General features: G+C 40.8%; 1 protein-coding gene across 9 annotated transcripts in view; it reads left to right on the forward strand.

Annotated features, from left to right (window-relative positions):
• The window catches only part of TLN2 (talin 2), a 440,089-nt gene that overhangs the window by 180,575 nt on the left and 240,837 nt on the right, over positions 1-18,677 (forward strand). For 6 of the 9 annotated variants that reach the window (XM_073211935.1, XM_073211941.1, XM_073211942.1 and 3 more), the window contains 2 exons: positions 1,841-1,957; positions 3,922-4,000. The gene's annotated coding sequence lies outside the window, so the exon portion shown is untranslated. The remainder of the gene's footprint in view (positions 1-1,840; positions 1,958-3,921; positions 4,001-18,677) is intronic. The other 3 variants (XM_073211939.1, XM_073211936.1, XM_073211938.1) reach the window with 1 other exon arrangement.

Genomic DNA, 18,677 nt, shown 5'->3' on the forward strand with positions numbered 1-18,677 from the left:
GAGGCTCTTCGTGGCTGAGACACCCCTGCCTCTTGCATCCCCTCAAGTTTGGCCCCACATTCCTGTGGGGATTACACCGAGTGAAATGTGGATAACAAGAGTCCGTAACACCCTCACAGTGAAAAAATGCCTTGTATCGTCTCAGTCAGATCACTTACTATATGTTTGTTTATTTAATGCTGTTAAGATAATAATCAATAGGTGTTTCAGTTACTAGACACTTACTGGGCTCCAGGCACCATGTTAAGAATTTTACCCTTATATTCTCATTGCATTACCATCTGAAATATCTAAATATTACCATCTCTGCTCTGTTGATGAGCAACCTGGGACTCGAAGTGGTGTGTTTAAAATTCCCCAAGCAACTAGGAAGTGATCCTGGATGCTAATGTCCTGCTATGGGTGACAGGCATTTTAGCCAGTAACTTCTGCCTTTGGTCACATCTGCCTTTGCCTCTTGAAATACCATCTACCTTTGTCTCTTGAAATACTCTAGAAAAGGTACCACAAGGGAGCTGCCAAGTGACTCATAGTATGATGATCTAGGGAAGGTTATTTTAAGGCCAAGTTCCTTTAAATAACAAGGTACCTTCAGGCTAAGTTTCTGTTTAATTGGAAGGGTCTAATCTGTGTTTAAAATAAGCATTTTAAATGGAGAAGCGTCCTACATGGAGTCATATTTTATCCCAGGGTTCTCTAGGGACCTGGTTATGATTGGGCAACAAGAAAGTGTCCACCATGGGCTATTGCCATCCCTGCTCCCACTGAGCTGGAGCTCAAGCAAGATCGTGTTTGACACTTAGGCATTGTTGATTACTTTAGGTACATTTTCTTTTCTAATCCTCACAACGGCCCTTTTGCTAGGCATCACTGCAGAGGAGGAAACTGAGGCACAGAAGGGAAGGCACTCCGAGGCCATCTGACTAGTAAATGACAGAACCAGGATCAGTCACGTTACTTTCAACCACTGTGGTATGGCCTCTGCTAAATGTAGTGTTTTGTCTCCTAAATCCTAATATCTCAGCCTCAGATGAGGACTTGCCCAACTCTCCCCATTGCCCTACTCCCAACCATCATTCAGAAAGATGCCTCTGCACAGGGGAGGGGTCAGAACAAAGAGGCCAGTAGTGGGCACTGGGTGGCCTGTGGGTTCGTCTGAGTTATGCTCTGGAGACACAGATGCCTAACTAAGTCTTGGGACTGCTCATGTGAAATAGGATAGTAATTCTCATTTGTCTACCTTCTAGTGACATTTTTTTGGCAGGGGTCAGGGGAGGGAGTCTTCTGGGAGATGAAGAAGGATTAATTAGATTTGTACTTTACATCTAACACACCTATAAAGGGATTTGTACATCTACAAGAGATTATGGCTTTTTAACGAGGTTTATGATTATGCTATTAGGAGGTTTCATGTGTTACATGGAACTTCTGAACCTTTAAAAATAGAGCAATGAGAAGAATAAATTTGTTTGCTGGAGATGTATTCCCATAATGGGCCCATTATGTTAAATTTATTTCTGTATTTTATAGTCTAAATAGTTTTTTTTAAAAAGGCTTTTCATATATAAATTCAACCCAATAAAAACAAATCTGGGTAGTGGTTAAAGTATTATAAGAGAATATTTTAACCACAGCAATGGCCCATCTGGACAAGTATGTCCCATTTGTGTTTATTCTTATTCAGACAGTCTTTTCATCAGTTCTTTTACTAGCCAGGAATGAATCTACCTGTCTACTGAAATAGTTTTTGCCTATGTTATATTCACATTGAGACGCTTGCTGGAGGTCATAAACATCACATGACATTGCATACAATAAATCTTTATTCATGTGATTACAGGATTTGCTGTTCTGGTTCAGATGGAGTGGGGTGACTGAGAAGATGGGAAATAACAAGCAGCTCTGTTGTATGTGGAACTCCACTGGTCACAAGTAACAACCTGATGAGCTAGCTCAAGTAAGGAGATTTATAAAAAGGATAGTATAAAGCCAAAGCCGAGGATGAAGTGGCGTTGGGGGATGAACAGGAGTGGAGATGAGGCAGGAAACTCGATCCATGTTTACAATTAGCACACATGTGACATAAATGTCAGTGAGGTAGGAATAGAAAGCTGACCAGAGAAGTAGGTATCTATACAGTATATCACTTCACACTTGAGCTTGAGATTAAAAATAAAATTTCGATGTGTTCTCTGGAAAAGTCATATTATAAGAAATACAAAGAGTATAAGAAAAGAAGTAAAATATCTCCTAAAATTTTGATAATCAGGGGTAATTATAGCTATTTTGATTAAAAATCCTTCCCAACATCTAGGAACATGCATATACACAAGCACACACACAAATGGAATAATACTGTGCATGGTTGTTTACCTGTTTTATTCACTTAGAAGTATATCCTGGATAACTTTTCGTAACAAATATAGACCTCCATCATTATTTTCAGTGTCTGTTTGGTTTACTTAATATGTCTATTTGTGGACCTTTAGGGAATTTACACTTTTGTCTCCTAATTATAAACACTGCTGTGTTGTATGTGTATCTTTCCCCTTACACAATTATCTCCTTTGAGTATATTCTAAAGTAGGGTTGCTGGACCCAAGGGTGTATCATTTTACATGCCAACATAATTGCCTAAGTGGCTATGTCATGAGCTATGCCCAGAACATTGGTTACTGGCAGTTCGACATCTTTACAAATATGACAAGTAAAAAATAAGATCTCAGTTTTCCAAAGTTGACATTTTCTTAGCATAGTTGAGTACTTTTTCATATGTTTATTGCTATTCTGTTATGGAAAGTTTTATTAATTTTCTTTGTCCATTTTGAGGAGAACATTAATTTCCTTATTGGGTTTTTAAACATTTTTGCATAAGGATAGCAAGCTTTAGATGACTCTTGTATAAATATTTTAGCTAGTTTCTTATTTAATCTTTTGACCAAATATCAGTGTTTGTTTTGATTTGTTTTTGACATCCATAAATTTGAGATTTTTAAAAATGTAGGCAGTTAATCCTTTATAGTTTGAGATTTTGATGTCATGTTTAAAAGGCCTCTCCTATCTCTGTGTCATTAAGACTATTCATCTGTATATTCTTCTAATACAAATCTGATTCTATTTTGAGTTTATTTTTCATTTATAGAAAGGGAGAGCTCTGGATTTTTTTCCTCCCCCCAAATAGCTAACCAACACCATTTATTAACTAGTCTCACATACCTATCCAGATATGATTACATGTACTTCATTTCCTAGGAATACTTGGTTGTATACCTGGCTGTTCATTCTGTTTTGTTGGTCAAATGTATGTTCTGTCTCAGACTCCTGGTTGTTAAGTGTGGCTGTGCCATTTTGATTTCCACAGTTGATTTTAGTGCTTCTCTGCTTCAAATTGGGTTTCCATGGAGTAAGGTGCTAACTGGTCAGTTTTCCCATGCCTCAGAGAACTGCGATTGACACAAAAGTAGTTGAAACAAGAAGGGAACACTTCACAGACGTGTTAGAGGAACTAAGAAAAAAAGGGAACCAGACTAGCTCATGTGAGCTAAGTTTAGAAAGAATCAGAGTGCCTGATTTTTGTTTTAAACGTTGGTGGGGGCAAGAGGGCGTATACATATGTTTGACTTCTGTTTGAATTCAAAGCCTTTAAGCATTCCTACTATGGGGAAGAAGAAGAAATATGTATTTGCTTCTTTGCCAAAAGTAACATGATTTCGGTCTTCAAAATAAGTGTCTTGGGACCTAAATTCCCTGTCGGTAAAGAAAATTCCCAGCCCATGTGTTGCAACGGAAATACATTGTTTCCTGAGTTATTTCCTTTCATGCTTAGTGTGGGGGAAATGACCAAATGTATAGATTGAAAATGTTTTTCAAAACACTGATGTCTATAGCATTACTTGATTTAGATGATTTTTATTGTTTTAGGTATTCCTGCTGAGGGCTTCTCATATGCTTCAGGACACATCTTCAGGGAAATCAACTCTTTACGTAAACTGAAAATTAGGTGAGTCCTTTAAAGAAGATATTTTATTTTTTATCAATTAGCCACCCTCCTGCATGGTAAAGTTTTATGAAGTGTTAAAATGTTGCTTATATTGTCTCATTGGATTTTTACAATGGTTCTGTGGGGCACATGTGTAGTAGCTGCCTGGTCTTACTCCTTCCATTGCTGTTAGATTTTTTATACCTGGTAGTTTGGAAGGTTTATGTAAGGGACCTTGAGGAGTGGATGAGTAGCTGGTTGTTCACTTTAATGCATAACTTCTCATCTATTCACACCTGTTTGTTTCATAAACTTACTTTTGAAGTCTTGGATAAAAAATTAAAGTAGAAATTTCTAGTAGTCTTTGCCGTTGGGTAGTTCCTAGAGCCCTCCAGGGATGGTACATAATTGCTCTTGCATAAGATATAGTAAACTTTGGTTATAGATTATTGGTTTCCCTTTGGCTGTTCTGAGTCGGGCTGCATGATCCCACGTTGTGTGTGAGAAATAACTGGGGCGGGGACTAAAAGCAGTCTTCTGCAGGTCTTGGGTATGCCTCTGCTGAACTTGGGCAGATAAAAGAGGGGTGGTTTATGCTCCTACCCTCAAAAGCTGTGCCATGGCACACCAGACTTACCTGGTCTGGTGCTGCTCAGCTAAACACTGGTTAATCTTTGCTGCTCTTTGTGTCCTCATCTGTAAAATGCACACACCAGCCTGGCCTAGTTATTCTCACAGTTGGAGATTCTGTGAAATAGGAAAAAAAAATCGCAGGATCAATGGTGAATGTATTTCTTTGGCTGCGTATAAACACAGTTGATTGTTAAAGCTGGGTGAGTGCAGGAAGGTTCACTCCATGTTTATAGGCTAGCCTTGATTTTCTGTTGAGAATTTTTCATAATTTAAGATTAAAGAATGTAACTATTATCTACTAACACCATTTCATGAAAGAAATACTTTAATACTCAAAGAGTCTACATGTCATAGATTTGTCTTCAGATTGCATATATTCAGCTGTATGAAGACACTTTATATTTCCATCCTCTTTCTCGTTTCTCTGCTGACCAGTGACTGTTAGCCACCAATTTGCCAGCCCTGGCCTTATGACTGACATTTGAGAGATACTGGGGTGTATGACTGCTAAGTGCTCCACCTCAAAAAATGTACCATTCTTCTGAAGCAGGATAGAAATGTACTCTACCTATGTATCAGCTATTTCCAGAAAATGCATGATAGCTAGCATAATCAAACTAAGAGAGGTCAGAGAACAAACAGAAGAGAGGGGATTGCTCTTTTGGAAACACAAACAAAAACGGCTCATGTGATCATGAAATTTAGCTGTGAGCCACCTTGCAGTCAAGGTAAAAATGAAAACCTGAGAGTGCTTTAAGGCATCTGATAAAAGTATATAATCTTCCCTTCACACCATGGTGGGCAGCCTCTGGCCCAGTGGTGTTTGACAGATAAGTGTCTGCCTGTGGTGTAGGGGTGCTGAGAGCTAGGGTGAGATGGGCTGAATGTCTAACTCCATGGAGACCAGTGCAGACACCACGGGTGGGAGTGCAAGGCTGGGCTGGAGTCGGGGGCCCAGCAAGGGTTCTGAGCTGAAGGCACAGGGAACACATGTGCAAGGCATAGGGAAGAGTAGAGGAGCTGCCCTGCATGGGGGTCATTTGGTCATCCTGGGATGGTTGTCCTTTGAGGACCTGCAAAAGGTACCGGATAGTCCCGTCTGGCTGAAGAGCCTGGGCACGGCGAACAGGAAGCATGCCAGACATAAACCTTTCCCAGTTATTTCAGATCTGAAAGGAATGTGCCAGGTAGATTGTTGCACCCATAAGTCTGTGCAGAATGGAAAACTGTGCTTCCTACTTACTTCTCCTTGGGGTGTGGAGATGTGTGTGAGGGGTAGGGTAGGTGGAAGGCAGAGGTAATAATGGACTGAATTATCAGGACAGTAAAACGATGCACAAAACAGCACCACCTTCCAAGATGCCTGCATAATCCTGGCTGCTGCTGAATGTTCTGTGAAATTATAATGTGGTCCTTGTTAATTGGAACATGGTAGTTCAATCCTTTGGAATTTCTTCCCTGGTGATTTCTGGCTTATGTTTGTTTTCACATTCCTATTTTCTGGGAAACTTAAATGAAATTTGACAGCCTTACCTGGTTTTCTTCCCTTCTGTCAACCCAACTCTTGGTTTACCGCCTATTTGTATGCTTCAGTTGGGTTGCTTCCACCTGGGGATATTTATTTCACTGCCCTTTTTAGGAAAAAGCTCGTATCAAAAACAACAACACAAACATTCATCTTAAATGTATAAGAATATGAGTGATTACCTGAAATTTTGACACTTAAGAAAATGTCTTAAGTCTTGAATAGATGCTAGCAGGAGCTTTTATTTTGACAGAAACCAGAGGAAGGAGAATTGCTTTAAGGGATCTGGGCCAGACCAAGTCTGAATAAAATTTAATGAATGAACAATGTAATCAATCAATCATGTTCTGAGCCTTTCAGAACATGGGTGAGATCTTGTAGGGATGAGCAACTAAGAATTTGAGTCAGCCATGCTTCACAGGAATAAACATGGTGCTTTAAGAGGCTGTGTGCATGAGAGAAGAGATTGATAAGAAAGTAGATGAAAGGGAACATATGATAAATGATTTGTTTAGCGTTTTACTTAATGGCTCGTGATATATTCTGGATTTGAGAATAAATGCAATATTCTGAACTTCCATTTTCCCTGAAGGCTTGAAAGAAACATATTTAAAAACCAATTTAAAATGAAAAACATTATTTTTTGGCTTTCTGGGAATTTTTACTTCCCACTGCTGTTCAGGGTAGGGTATTGAATCTGTAAAATTCAAAGCAGGATGTACATAGCTGTTTGTCATTCTGTATCAGCCACTTAAAGGCTATGACATCAGTAAAGATGAGTTGTTCCTATGCTTATTTTTCTTCATTAAAAATGTAATCCATTATGCACTTTTGTATTCCTGCCGTCCTGCATTAGCCAGGTTCCCTGGATTACTCTGCTGGTTGGCGGTAGGCCCTGCCACTTGCTCAGCAGCCCTGTGGGCTCACCCCCCCCTGTGGGCCCCCTCTGGGCTGGGAGTCCTAATTAGCATCATCCTAATTAGCCTCATCTCCTTGATCAGGGTTCCCAGACATGTGCTGGGATCCTTACTCTGCTGTCTGTGCTCAGTAAATGCTTCAGAACAACAATTTCCAGATTGTTGTTCATAATTAAACTTAGTAATCCATGGGTGTAATAGAATATGCTGTTTCCTTATACTTCTTGGCTAATTATGCTCATCAGTTAATTTCTTTCAAAGTTTAGAAAGCCCTCATGGAGAACTCAAGAGCTGAACCTTTTCCATATAAGAATTAATTGGATTTCATAGACTCAAAGGCTCTGGAATACTTGGGTCTACATTTAAATATTCCCGTCGAACATGGACCTTCAAAAATCATTCTATTTTAAAAGCCGCGATGTCCCATATTTTGATGGCCTAAAATGATCATCACCACCGTTCTGTTCTGTTTACAGCAAATCAGAATTGCACAGCTTTCTACAAGCATAAAATGACTAGTGTGCTTGTGGAGAGAAAAGGGGATTTTACTAAATAAAGTAAACACACTTTCAGGCAGGCCAGCTGCCGTGGTCTCAACACAGGCACTGTAAGGTCTAGTAAAAGTTGAGAAAAATCCTACTGTTATGGTCTAAACAATAGTCTTACAGAGAATCTTTTTCAAAAAGTTTAAGTCAAAGTAATACGAATGGCTAACAATAGAAAAATTATGGAACAGCTTATTAAGAAAAGCAACAAGTTTTTACCTCTTTCTGCATTTAGTCTTCTCAGAAGGAGCCACCTTTTTTTTTCTGTACATTTTTGCTTTCATGATTTCCAAATGTTTTCATACTATGTGCTTCAGCACCGCCTCTCACTTGATGAGCTTTCAGGGCGTTTTCTTGGTGTCTTGTGACTGCTGAGCATCCCCACCACCTTCCTCCTTGCAGCTGATTCACGCTTTGAGGCCCGCTCCCTGCAGCCTCAGCTGCCTCCTCCACTCCTGTTCAGTGTCTTAGACACCGTTTGTCTGCTACCCCACTGCTTCCAGCCTCTCCAAGTTGTAAGTTTAACTTTATAATGCTCAGAGTTGGTGATGCTTACAGTCTGTGGTTTAATCTTAGTAAGCGCTCCACGTTCTACCTATAGCTTGATTCTGGATGTTAAATCCAAGAAGCAGCATTTACTCAGTTACAGTGAGGCGCAGGTGTTCCCACTGAAGGCCATTGTGGTGGTGGGATTATATTCCTTCCTCTCTGAGCCTGACATCCTCACACGTTGGCCGCTCCGTGGAGCATGTTTGAACGGATTCTCCCTTTTACAAGGCATCACCTCTCTTGAACTCAGCCTCAAGTTTTCCTAAGCTCTCAGACTTCCCATCCTTTCTAGGAGGCCACTTTGTGCTTAGAAGGCCCACTTCCACAGTGAGACCTCACCCTCTCACTTCAGCTAGAACAGTCTGATCTCTAGGTGTGCAGCCTGCCTCTCAGCAAGTGCTGATGGCCTGGAAGGGCCTGTTACTACTGTTGGAAAAACAGCTGTAGGCTCTGGTGTCTTTGAAGGGGTAGTAGCCTCGTCTTTAAAATTAGCCATCATTTATTGAGGACCTGATGGGCTAGGCACCTGGTGTTTCAAAATCCTGACACCAGCCCCAAAGAGTAGATAGCATCATTGACATTGCACACGAGAAAGCTGAGATCTGGTGAGAGGCCCCCACTGGGAAGTGCTTCTTATATGCTGGGGTGGGCCAGGGGCCTGGTGCCGGCTGTAGTTTCACAGGTTAGGAAAGACTTACCATTGTTGGAATGTCTTGGACATTTCTTCAACAGACTTCCAACCCCCACCCCAATCCCTGCTGCTGTCGGAAGGTCAGCACTGCTTAATTCCCAGCCTCATCCACGTCGGTTTGCTGAGTGGCCGGGAACTCATTATACAGAATTCTGCTACTGGACATGGTAACATCCTTACCTACTTAATCTTCCCTTTCATGAATCTGAAGTGAGAAATTGGTCTTCATACTCAACCCCTGCTGGTGAGTGGGAAAAGGTGCTTTGTTAATGGTGGTGATTGACCTAGGCATTTTCTTAGAGTCTGAAGTATATGTATGTGAGTCAGGTACTTTTGATTCTCTTAATACCTGAGGTGTTTGGTGGTTATTTTAGGAGAAAGGTTGCAAATACTAGTTTACTTTTAATACTACATTTTCTCTCAGGAATGAGTGGTCTCCATAAACCTTTGTGTATAACTGTATTTGGTGGATAACTATTTTGACAGTGACCAGATGGATGGCAGGTGTGTCCCTCACTCAGCATTGGCCTTCTGGTGGAGCCCTAATGGTGGAACCAGCAGTCTCTCCAGGAATGGGCCGTTATTGATTCAGTCATCTACCTTCTACATCAATCACTCACTGAGGTCTGGGTGGAGTTCCTCTCTGTTAAGTCAAGGTGGAGATGTTAACATGTGCTTACTCAGTGCAAATAATGTCTATTTTCCAAACATCTTGGCCTATTATGTTTGTTTCCAAATAGGCATTGAATGAATGGGACACCTTCACAGCTAGACCTCTTTTAATCATGGAGATATTTGACCTTGAGGTCAAATCTTAGTGCCTAGGTAGGCGTCAACCCTAGTATCAACTTGGAATGATCTAATTCTGACTTGTCAATTTTTAAAAAAATATTTATTGGTTGAGTGTAAGGATAGGCTGTGTGGTAGTGTAAGGATAGTGTAAGTCTGACGCTGACGCGGGATGATGTGTATTGAGGTGAAGCTTTTGGCGTCTCTTGGCTACTCTTCTCATAAGTTTGGTTTCAAAGGACGCCTACTCAATATGCTGAACTAGACAGGACAGGAATAAACATTGGCACTGGAGCATATAATGACATGGGCTGTGTTCTGTTTGTTCTACACATTTCCAGAAAAGCTATAGTGCAGAGGCCTCTGACAAAGGAGCCGGAAGAGAATGAGTTGAGAGGAGGAAGGGATATTTCTATTGGAGTAGTTTTCTAAGAGAAAGTAGAATTCAGGTTCCTTCCAGGATGAGGAAAATTTCACACCTTAGCTGGGAATAAACTTTCAAATTCAGCACTTAAGACGAAATCCATTAGAGACAGAATTGCTCTAGACCATCCCTTGGGAAGATGCTCACTAGAGGTGGGTATTCCAACTCCATGATTCCAACACAGCAAGCTTTTCTCTAAGCTTTAGAAGAGCTTGCTGCTAACTAGTTGGCTTCTGTGTTTAAGGGCCCTGTTGTAAACAGTAGAATCCCTCTGAGCATCCAGATAAGATCCCAGGAGGTACTTAGAAACTGAGCAAGCTCGGGAAACTATAAATTCTTACATTCCTACCATGGTCATTCAGGGGCTTATGTCCTCACTTAGAAGAATGGGAGTGAAACTCCTGCCAAACTGACTTATTACTATGGGAACTTCCAAACATATTCAACAGTGAAGAGAATTGTATAATGAGCTATGTTTCCACCACCCAGTATCAATGTCGATTAATTCTTAGCCAGTCTTGCTTCATCTATAGCCTCTGTCTCCTCACCCATTTGAAGCAGATCTTTGCTATTTTAGTTTTCTTCCTGTTAGTATTTCAGTTTATGTCTCTAAAAGTTCCCCTACCACACCAAAAACATAAAAATTAACAATATTTTCTTAATAACATTAAATATCAAATTAATGTTCAAATTTCCTCAGTTATCTTATAAGCATTTTTTTTAGCTTCTTCGAATCAGTATTCAAATAAGCTTTACACATGGCAATTGATAGTCTCTAGTCTCCTTTTAATCTGTAGGTTCCCCTTCCACCTCCCCCACCTTGTGATTTGTTTATTGAAGAAACTGGGTTGTTTGTCCTTTAGAGCAGAGATTCTCGAATAGGTGTTATCTCCTTCCCCCATGTAGAGACAGGTGGCAATGTCTGGAGATACTTTTCATTGTCATACTGGGGAGTGCTACTGGTGTCTACTGGGTGAAGGCCAAAGATGCTGCGAAAATCCTACAATACACAGGACAGCTCACACACCAAACTTATTAAAAAGTAATTATGTGGCCCAAAATGTCATTAGTGCTGAAGTTGAGAAACTGCGCTGTAGAGTGTTCTAGTCTGAATTGTGATAATTGCTTCCCTGTGGTACCATTCACATGTTCCTCTGTTCCTTGGGTTTTCTGTGATTTGTTAAAATTTGAGTTGCAGTCAGATTGAAATCTGGGGTTGTTTTTTCTTTCTTTCTTTCTCCTTTTCTATCCAGATGACATTATAGGCAAGCTGTGTATTTCCATTAAATCATAGTACCGATCGCCCCTCTTTTTGCGATATCAGTAGCAATTGATCAGTAACAATATTAATGGATCCTTTAATTTATTAGTTATTGAAAAATAATATTTTGATTCTCTTCTTTCCTTGTTTATATGTGAAAATACTTATGTGAAGAGAAATTTAATCTCAATTACTTGTTTATCCTAAGGTTCATCATGAGCAAGTCAGGTTAAATGCTTGATACTTTACCTTTATTTTCAAAACAATGAATCCCTAGCAGTATCCCCTGAAGGTCATCACTAAAGTTTAATATATTTTTTCTTTTTTCATTGTAAATGTAATTGATGTGTTTCAGTTTAATATTCTTAAGGGTAGTCAAATTGTCCTGTATTTGGCCAGTGGAAACTAATTCAAGTTTTCTCCCAAGTCCTTTTGACATAACTTGTATTTTGTGTGTGTGTGTGTGTGTGTGTTGTTTTTTTGGATCCTTTATGGTCTGACAAAATGTCACAGGCTTGGCTTACCATTTCTTACTCCAGACTTAGATCCACCACTTCTCCCAGGAGCCCTGGTTCCTTTGAATATTTAGAAGGAACAATGGAGAAACTAGGAATGTTTATTGCTATTGGCTTCATTGTTTCTGGATCTTTTTAGTGGATCTGACTAGAAAATATGTTTGTTTGTGTAAATATGTCTGTGTATGTGTGTGTATATATAAAGATAAAGTCATTTAGTCATACTAATACTTTTAAGTGAAATTCAGATGTACAGGGTTTTTATTTAGCTTCATCAATTGTATATCTATGTCCTTTCCTCCACCCAGAATTCCAATTATTGGTGATTATGTCATATTTTTTCTTGTGCTTTATCTCATGCTACCTACATAATAGACTGTGTTTTAAAGACACTTAGAATAGTTCTTCTCTGTGTGATTGTGCCACAAATTGGACGCATAGTTAGGTTCATTGGTTTCATTTTATTTTCTGTTTGTAGAGATTCCCTTTTTCAATTTAAATTAATTTGCATAATATTGCCAAGGTTTCAAGGTCTCATATAGAACATCAGGCATTTTCAGAGGGGTTTGCTTTTGCCAAAGTTCCCTCCCCAGTCCTCTTTCTTCCCTCCCCAGCTGTAGCAATTGAAAAAAATATTTGAAAAAATACATCAGCAAAATGAAACGTGTTTTCTAGGCATGGATTCCACCATCACTGACCTTTTTACTGTTAAACTGCAGGTGTTCCTTTCCTAGTATTACAATAACTCCCACCTAAAAAAAAGAATTGACAAGGCATATGTTGCCTTAACAGTTTCTCTAATACATCAACAAATATGTATCCTTTCATATATGTATATCCTCCCTTCTTCAGTGAACAGCAGTTTACAGACATTTCTCCACCTCGGTTTTTTCACGTGTTCTGTGCTGACGCTGGTTCCGCTGTGGTGCCCTCACTCTTTCACACGGCTGCACACTCCTGCACTGGGCTTGCTCTGACTTACTCCCCCTGCCCTAGTGGTAGATGTTTGAGTGTTTTCCATCTTTCACTACGAGGAGTAGTGCTGTGCAAAATAGCCTTGGACACTCTTAAACTCATTTTTCTTTTTTAACTTCTTGGAAGATAAATGTATACATGATGTGACTCCTTTTATGGAGAGAGAGAGAAAGATGTCTATAAGCTATTGGGACTGAACAAAGCTTTGGAGCAGGAAATGTTTGGAGGAAATGGAGAAAAGTGTTTTGGTGGACATTATTAGTAGACATTTCTTCATATTATGTCTTTCAATTATTTCTAGAATTAAATAATTAGGGAGTTTGGATAAATCCAGGTGGCCATGACCTGCATTGCCAGTCCAAGGGCTGTGGATTTTTATATCCCAGGGCAGGAACTGGCAGTCTTTTCTGGTAAAGAACCACATTGTAAACATTTAGGCTACCGTCTGTCTTGTAACTACCCACCCAATTCCACGGTCAGAAAAAAAAAGCAGCCATAAACAGTTCATAAATAAGCAATTATGGCTGTGTTTCAATAAAGCTAGATTTGTGGACCCTAAAATTTGGGTTTCATGTAACTATCATATATCATGAAATAGAATTCCTCTTCTGATCTTTTTTCTCAACCATTTAAAAATGTAAAAACCATTCTTAGCTTGTAGACCATAGTTTGCCAACCTCTGCTCTAGGCATTTGGGAGGCATGGAAAGTTCGTGAGCCCAGGAAGGACCTCCTCAAAAGGACTATTGACAGTGGATTAAAGAAAGCTCCATCAGAGGGAAGCAGCCCAGGTTGTTCAGGAGGCTGTTGTTGGTCACAGTGTGGATGTAATTAGCGGGTGTCTGTGGGAATGGAAGTGGATTTCTTCTCTTCTTTTTTTTTTCTTTATTACTTGAGATTGGACAACTCTTGAGATGTGTGGAACCCATTATGTTATTTGATTTGGAATCTGTATTACTTACAAAATTTGTGCTCTTTAATTTTCCACAGCTTATATATAAAGAGAGAGCCAAATTCCCATCCCACACTGTGTGGACTTAGGGCCAAATTGTCTCATTCTTTGCCTCATCCTCCTGCCCTCACCCCATCAGAAACCCAATATTGAGTCCCATTCACTGGTGAACCTTTTACGCGTACAACTTGTTTCCTATGATATTTGCAAGCTAACTGTTGAGAAAACAGTATTTTTTTTGTGGGAGGAAAAAATCAAAGATGATATAAAAGGAAGAATGCATTTTCATATAATGGAAATTATTAGAGCAACTTTTTAAATGTCATTGCAGATTAATGCAGACAAGAAGGAACTGAATATATTAGAAAGTAGGTCAAGTTATCTCATGTTTATGAATGAGGTGAATTACAGTGTAGGTTTAGGTTTACAAAATTGTGTGATACTATAGTTCATGTGAATTACCCTAGCCCAAATGATATTATACCAAAATATAATTAAATTGAGTTGGTTTCTTTATCCTTTATGGCTAAGTATTTTGTACCTAGTATTTTATGAATTTAATAAACTAGCAAAAGTGATGAGCTTCTTGTTATATTGCTCACATTTCCTGTATTAAACACAGAATCTACTCTAGGGAGTTAAAGCTGAAGTAAATTGAATCCAGGAGGTGAGTGCTTCCAGAATCCTTGGAAGGTCTGGAGGAAACAGCTCTAGGCTAAGCCTTTGGGATCCCCCCCCCAAACCTCCCCCCAACCCCCCGCCCACCAAACCATTTTCTTCCTCCAGAGTAGGGAAAGCTGCTGTGGGAAGCTGGTGAATTAGGACCAGGACCCGAGCTGCTAGCTCCTATACTGCACGCCGCCTCTGCCGGGCGGCCTCGTTTCTTGAGGGTGCCCTTCCACCCTGCCTCTTGGCCCCAAGACTCAGTTCCGAATCAGAGTTGCCCGGGAGCCCACTTAATTGGTGGAGTCAAAGTCTTGTTGGGCACCCTCTTGTCGGGGGAGTCTGGACGCCATGCAGTGTTTAGCATTCCAGCCTCTGCCTGCTGCCGAGGAGCCAGTCCCCTGTGTTTGCGTCAGTTTCCAGTTTCCATAAACGCTGCTTTGGGTAGGCATGCTACCGCACCTGCTGGTCTGGAAGACAGTATCAATTTTTGTTCCATGACATGATCCATTTGAACAGACTTGTACAGTGACAATAGTAACTGGCCTAACTAGTGTTACACCACTGTTACTAGTTAACTGGTATTAGTTAATATTGTTCCTGATGACTTAGAGAACCTGTTAAGGCAACATATGCCTTGTCAATTTTTTTTTTTTAGGTGGGAGTTATTGTAATTCTAGGAAAGGAACACCTGCAGTTTAACAGTAAAAAGTTCAGTGATGGTGAAATCCATGCCTAGAAAACACGTTTCATTTCCCCAGGAAGGGTGGTAGGTCAAAATGTTGTCCTGATCATCTGTCTAAGCATTCATTGTGCTAACCCCGGTGTAAGGTCAGGAACAAAGTGTTTGCTCACCACGGTGTTGCCAGCTACCTTTCCCACCATCAGATGCTCCTGTGAGTGTTTAAGGGGGGCACTCCCTTTTTCTTTCTGGGTAGGAGCAGTCATTCACACTCCTGTGAGTGTTTAAGGGGCCTTTTGGGTAGGAGCAGTCATTCACAAGTGAGTAACTAGAAGTGGTACTTCAAACAGAATGTCCCTGATTTTTAAATAGGGCAGACCTAGGTTTTAGTCCTAACCCACTGCTACAAAATTGATACATTTTGCCAAAACTCACCTTCTTGTGCCTGTGTCTTCTGCTGTGTAGGATGGAGTTAATAGTGACCTCCTCTTAATGTTTGCTGCAACATGATGTCCAGCACTGGCCCGGCGTGTAACCAGCGCTCCACGGAGGCCTGCTGTTGTTGGCATAGTAGCGTCAACATCATCACCCGCGTGCCGGAGGATCCTCTGCCTGCTGCTCATCTCCTGATGTGTTTCCCAGGCGGCTAGGCTACTTGTGTCTCTTCATAGCAGCAGCAGCCATTTTCTTGCCTGTGATCCTGGGTCCCTTGGATGTTGCTTTCTTTTTGTGCTGTGGGTTTCCTCCTGCCCTTAAAGTACCCTTCGATTCACCTTAGACGTTCTCTTTCCTTCAGGGAAAAGATCCTCTTAATGTTTAATAGACATTAGAGCCATCATGGGGTCACAGGAGTCATGGTAGCTTTTTATTTGTCATCCAGACATCAAGAGCCCCTTCTGAGGCTTTGAAAGGCTGATGGCAGCCCCCCTGTGCCACCCTTCCTTCTTAATTACATTACTGATTCCATTTCAGTGATGGCTTCAAGCTAAAATGGCCTTAATTCCGTTGCCTTGCATGCTTTTTCTTGACTCCATCTCTCCTTTGATTTCCCAGCAGTCTCTAAAATTGAGTGGATGACTAGTTGGGAGCATTTTGGCCTCTTTTATTGAGTAATCTTTTAACATGACTGTATTTTAGTGGAGTTTCATAGACAACATAAGGAATAATAATGAAAAGGTTAAAAAAGATTCTTCCACACCATTATACACCATAGACGTTCCTCATTTGGTCTTCATCCTTGTGGTTTGTTAGACCCCTTTGTGGAGCACTCCTGACTCCCCGGGCCCCTGCGCTTTCATTCTGTGTGTGTGGTCCTGGGTAAGCCCACTGCCCCACTGCTTTGATGTTTGCTCTCAGCACACCATGGGCAGTGCCCCTTACATGCTAAGCAGAGTGGAATTGAGTCGTGCTGTGGCATGCAACAATGAGAACCACTGCCTACTAGACTGTGAGCAAGTGTATTTCCGTTCTTCTTCTTTAATGTGTAACCTCAAGACCTTGACCTTGAGCTAATAATTTTATGCGAGACCTCTCTGACATTTCTGTAAGCCTTTGCCAAGGATTTGAATCACATGTTAGTACTTTCATACATTCAAAGATTTGAGTTTGTGTTAAATATTAAGTTGGCCTCGCCTACCCTCCCACCCCCAACATCTAATTGAGTCATTCATTCAACAGACATTTATTGATCATCTACGAAGTGCCAGGCATTCTTCGGGATGTTAGGAACATTTTTGTCAACAAGACGGGAATGGAAAATATTGTAATATAGTTAGTGCAGAGGGTTTAAAAGAGAGTTAGAGTTGATAAGTAGATCTTGTAATATCTACTAAGGGGCTTTGCTTTTTTTCTAACAACTGTGGAAATCCATTAAAGGATTTCAGCTGAGTAGGATTTGGTTGGGAAGACCACTGGTTGAGGAGTGGAGAGTGTATTCAAAGGCATTGAGCATAGAAGTGAGGAGTCCAGTTGGGGAGAAATTTTGACAGGGGTTGATGGCATCATAGAGTAGGAGATGATGACAGATTTGAGAGTTGCTTAGGAGTTAAAATTGTCAGGACTCAGGTGATTGGATGTGGGAGGGTAGAAGAGATTCTCCATAAGTATGATTCTCTCGTTTCTGGCTTTGGCGCCTGGGTGGATGTTGCTGCCACTGAGGTCAGGAATGCAGGTAGGGGAGCAGGTTTGGGAAGGTGGTGGCAGGGGAGAAGTGTTGAGTTCATATTTGGGTGAAATGAATTTGATATGCTTATGATCTTCGAGATACGGTGTAGACTTGGATAGGAGCACAGGGGACAGGCCTGGCCTCAGTCTGCAGATCTGGTGAATGCAAGTCCTGAGGGCAGATGAGATCCACCAGGCACCAGTGTGAAGGAGGAGAAGGGGTACTAGGAGAGAATTCAGGAGGCTTAAACAATGCAGATGGCCTGTGGAGGAGAACAAAAAGGAGGGGGTCACATGGACTGGGGAAGACTGCCAGGGTGGCCACTGCTGTGCATTGCTGTGCAGATAGGAAAGGACTGGAAAGTGAATGCCTGCTTTGTCAGTGGGGAAGACCTGAGTAACCCTGGAAGCCTGGAGAAGCCAGGTGAGGAATAAGGTGAGTAATTAGAGGTCTGTCAGGTAGTGAGCTCTTGCAAGAACTGTGGCTGTACGGCAGACCCCTGTAGGGCCTATGGGCTTGCACCCCAAGCTCGGCTTCAGGGTGATGCATCTCCTGTGCTTACTTCTCTGTTAGGCATTCTTTTTTTTGTTTTTAATACTTTGAAATTTTTTTGAAACAATCAAAAACTTACACTGAAAAGAGAGCACAAAGAATGGTTCCCTGAACCGAACCATTTGATTGTAAGTTTCTGACCTGATGCACAATCAACCCCCAATTACTTTTATTTTAGCAGGTATTTCCTATAAAAGGACATATTACAACTTAACCACGGTGCAATCATCAAAATTACTACCATCTAATCTCAGATACCATTCACCTTCCACCAAATGTCCCTTTCGTGTCCTTTGTAGCAGGAGGATCAAGTTCAGAATCATTCGTTGCCATTACTCATCACATGTCTTTTTGTCTTCTTCTTGGACAGTCTATGAGTCTTTCCTTGACTTTATGACCTTCAGTCTTTTGAGGATAAAAGGCCAGTTATTTTGTAGTGTATCCCACAGTCCGGGTTGTGTCTTGCCTTATGGTTAAATTCGAGTTTTGCATCTTGCAAGAATATCACAGAATGACACAGAAATGTTGTTTTTGCATCCTGCCATGTGGTGCAGGGCTGAGACCTGTCCATTACTGACGATGCTCACCTCATCACATGATTGAGGTGGTGGAGGCCAGCTTTCTCTTCTGTTGAACTGTTTTTTTTTTCCCCATTCTAATGAATAACTTTTTTAGGGAAATACTTCGAAACTGGAGAGCTCTCCCATTCCTTCTCAATCTTTCATTTTATTAACTTGTGTATTTATGTTGATATGGACTCATGTTTTCATATTTTATTTAACAAGCCATAATGTTACTATTATTCTGCTGTTCAAATGCTTATGATTTGACCAGAGGGAGCCCTTTCAACTGGTTCCTGTGT

Source organism: Manis javanica, chromosome 8, assembly GCF_040802235.1.
Source record: "Manis javanica isolate MJ-LG chromosome 8, MJ_LKY, whole genome shotgun sequence".
Classification (NCBI taxonomy): Eukaryota; Metazoa; Chordata; class Mammalia; order Pholidota; family Manidae; genus Manis; species Manis javanica.